The sequence below is a fragment of the Anopheles coluzzii genome (genome assembly GCF_943734685.1).
Source record: "Anopheles coluzzii chromosome X unlocalized genomic scaffold, AcolN3 X_unloc_9, whole genome shotgun sequence".
NCBI classification, from domain to species: Eukaryota; Metazoa; Arthropoda; class Insecta; order Diptera; family Culicidae; genus Anopheles; species Anopheles coluzzii.
Window position 1 is genome coordinate 113,637 of NW_026054524.1, and position 3,864 is coordinate 117,500.

The following is a 3,864-nucleotide window of genomic DNA, read 5'->3' on the forward strand; positions in this document are numbered from 1 at the left end:
AGTTGGCGGACAACCTCGGGCTGGTGCTACTGAACAAGGCAGACTGTCTGCCAACGTTCAAGGGGAACCGAGCGGACACAACTCGGTTTCCGCCCAGCCGACCGGACGTTACGTTCGCCAGTAGTGTGATCAGCCGTCTCGACCCGCGCGAGGACAGCGCCCTAGGCTGGCGCGTTCCCGACGTGGTAACGCTCAGTGATCACCGTTACGTCCGGTACGAGGTTGGCGTGAGTCCACCATCATCGAGGGATCGGGCAGCACGGCGTGGACAGCGCCCGGCCCGCGTAAGCAATGCCGGTACGCGCTGGAAGACCAGTCAGTTTGACTCCCAGCTTTTCGGGAAAGCGCTGGCCATGACTGGGTTCGCCCGTCAAGCTAACAGCGTCGAAAGCTTGGTCGAGTCGCTGACCAGCGTCTGCGACGAGACGATGTCGCGGGTCTTCCCAGCGCAGGACCACACAGGTCGGCCAGCTTACTGGTGGACTCCGGCGATCCAGACGATGATCGAAGAACTCTCCAGAAAGGAGCAAATGGCGATGAGGACCATTCCGCCCAACGAACAGCTCCAAACGGAACTCGCAGCTGCCAGGGAGAGCCTTCGGAAGGCTATTCGTGTGAGCAAGAACGAGGCGTTCGACCGGTTCTTGCTGTCGATCAGGGAGGATGAAACCGGAAACTTTTTCCGGAAGGTCTTCCACTGGTTCCAGGCGGCCCGCTCAGCCCCGGAACGCGATCCAGCAGAACTGCGGCGAATTGTCGACGCCTTGTTCCCGGTTCATCCGCCGGTAGAGTGGCCCGATCTCCGAGTTGGCAACATGGCGCCGCTCCGATCGATCGGCCTGACCGAGCTGGAGAATATAGCAGCCAGTATGCACCCGCGGAAGGCTCCTGGGCTTGATGGAGTACCGAACGCCGCCCTTACGGTTGCTCTCAGGCAGCAACCGGAGCCCTTCCGCCGGGTGTTTCAGGAGTGCCTGGACACGTCCTGCTTTCCGCAGCCGTGGAAAAAGCAGCGACTGGTGCTCCTGCCAAAGCCAGGCAAATCACCGGGCGAGCCGTCGTCCTTCCGCCCGATTTGCCTGCTCGATAATACGGGCAAGGCTTTGGAGCGGCTGCTGTTGAACCGGCTCAACGAATACATCGAGGATCCAGAGAGTCCGCAACTGTCTGAGCAGCAGTTCGGATTCCGGCGAGGGCGATCGACTCTGCAGGCCATCCAGCAGGTCGTGGACGCGGGACGAAGGGCGAAGTCCTTTGGAAGGACAAACAACCGTGACCGGCGCTGCCTCATGGTTGTGGCCCTGGACGTCCGTAACGCGTTCAACACGGCTAGCTGGCAGAGCATCGCCGAGGCGCTCCAGGCGAAGGGAGTCCCCGTGCAGTTGTGCCGCATACTGCAGGACTACTTCGCCGACAGGGAGCTTACGTACGACACGGCGGACGGGCCGGTTACCCGCCGAGTATCGGCAGGTGTTCCACAGGGGTCCATATTGGGCCCCACACTGTGGAACATAATGTACGACGGTGTGCTAGCCGTAGAGCTCCCTGAGGGCGCCTCCATCGTGGGATTCGCCGATGATCTTGCGATCCTGGCAGCGGGGACAACTCCTGAACACGCAGCAGCGATTGCGGAGGAAGCGGTGGCAGCGGTCAACAGCTGGATGGTGCGGCACAAACTCTCCCTGGCGCCGGAGAAGACGGAGCTGCTGATGGTGTCGAGCAAGCGAAGCGGATACAAAAACATCCCTGTGAACATCTGTGGAGTGGAAGTGCGCTCGAAGCGGTCGATCCGCTACTTGGGGGTCATGCTACACGACCACCTGTCGTGGCGCCCACACGTCGAGATGGTCGCGGACAAGGCCCTCCGTGTGGTGCGAGCATTGCGTGTCGTCATGCGCAACCACAGCGGCCCCCAAGTGAGCAAGCGGAAGCTGCTCGCCGCAGTGGCCGCGTCCATTATCCGCTATGGCGCACCCGTCTGGGCGGAAGCCTCGGACCTACAGTGGTGCAGGCGGATATTGGATCGCGTGCAGCGCCCCCTGGCCCAGGGCATCACGAGCGCCTTCCACTCCACGAGCTGCGAGGTAGCGGTGGTTTTAGCCGGAGAACTGCCATACCACCTCCTGGTGAAGGAAGACGCCCGCTGCTACAACCGACTGCAGTTAAGCCCGGACAGCAGTCGAGAGGCGATTCGCCAGGAGGAAAAGGAGTCATCGCTGCAGCTGTGGCAGCAACAGTGGGACGACGAGGCGGCGAATAACACCAGCCGCTACTTACGTTGGGCCCACCGACAAGTGCCAGACGTGCGCCTGTGGACGGGGCGGAAACACGGAGAGGTAGATTTCTACCTCTCGCAGGTTCTCAGTGGACATGCCTTCGTCCACGAGTTCCTGCACGTGTTCGGGTTCGCTCCATCCCCGGACTGTCCCAGGTGCGCAGGGTCGGTCGAGTCGGTGGCCCACGTACTGTTCCAGTGTCCCCGCTTCGCGGATGTTCGCGCGGAGTTGCTGCACGGCGTCGACGAGGACAACCTCGGCAGCCGCCTGTTGGAGAGTGCGGAGTGGTGGGACCGCATCCAGCAAGCGGCTCGGCAGATCCTCTCCGTTCTGCAGGAGGACTGGCGGGAGGAGCAGCAAAACTTGGCAGCCGCCGAGGCTGCTCAGCCAGTTCCTGCATCCAGCCCGCCCGAGGACATGGCGGAGGCAGAGCGGAGACGGCTGATGCGACGCCGAGAGGTGCGCAACCGCAGCGCCCGGCGGATGCGGCAGCGGCGTCGGCAGGAGCGGCTCGGTGTGGACGAGGTCGTCCCGGCTATCTTGGCACGCGCAGCGGCCAATGACGACGCGGCCGACGATGTAGCGGAGCCGACAGGGGAGGTCGAGGAGGAGGAGGTCAGCCCTCCAGAGCCGCCAATCCCCCCGCGCAGCCGGGGATTGCCTCCCTCCCCACGCACGATGGAGATGCGGCGACTGCGGCGTAACTTGATGCAGCTCCAATACCGGGAAAGGCGTCGGGCCGGAGTGCTAGGAGCTGTTCCGCAGGGTCGCCAACGACGTGGGCGACTACCACCATCTGCAGCGGAAGTGGAGCGGCGTCGCATTAACCGGCGGCAGAGAGAGAGGCAGCGGCGGCTGGAGCAACGGCAAGCGGAGGTCGAGGCTCAGCCTCCCCCGTGGGACGAGCTGCCGAGCTCCCAGCTTGCCGAACGAAGAAGCAGCCTCACGGATGACGAGCGAGCTGCCGTAACATCGGCGAACGTGTCCGCGCGCTGACGCAGCTCTGTGATGATACGGTGAAACCTGCAAGGATTAGGACAAGGACAACGGTTACCGGAACATATTTAATGTTAAAAAGGCGGCAACGAAAACCTTTCACGAAAGGAAAAATAGTGAAAAAAAAAAAAAAAAAACGTTTTTTGAATTCAAATAAATAAAGAGAAAGGCCCAAACGGGCGGAATTCCCGGCGGGGGGAAATCCGTTAGTGGTAACCCCCCGCCGGTAGGAGCGGGGTTCTTTCGGGAAACAATGGTCCTCAATAAAGAACTCTTGAAGAATTTAAAAAAAAAAAAAAGAAGTGGAGCTTGCGGCTTAATTTGACTCAACACGGGAAAACTTACCAGGTCCGAACTTATTGAGGTAAGACAGATTGATAGCTCTTTCTCAAACTTAAGGGTAGTGGTGCATGGCCGTTCTTAGTTCGTGGAATGATTTGTCTGGTTAATTCCGATAACGAACGCGACTCAGTCAAGCTAACTAGAACGCTGTCAGTAGTGTGCCTCCGGGCGCACCTGACGTTAGGAGTGGCGGGTGTCCTCACGGGTGCCCGTCACTTAGTTTGCCCTGCTTAGCGGGACAACTTGTGTT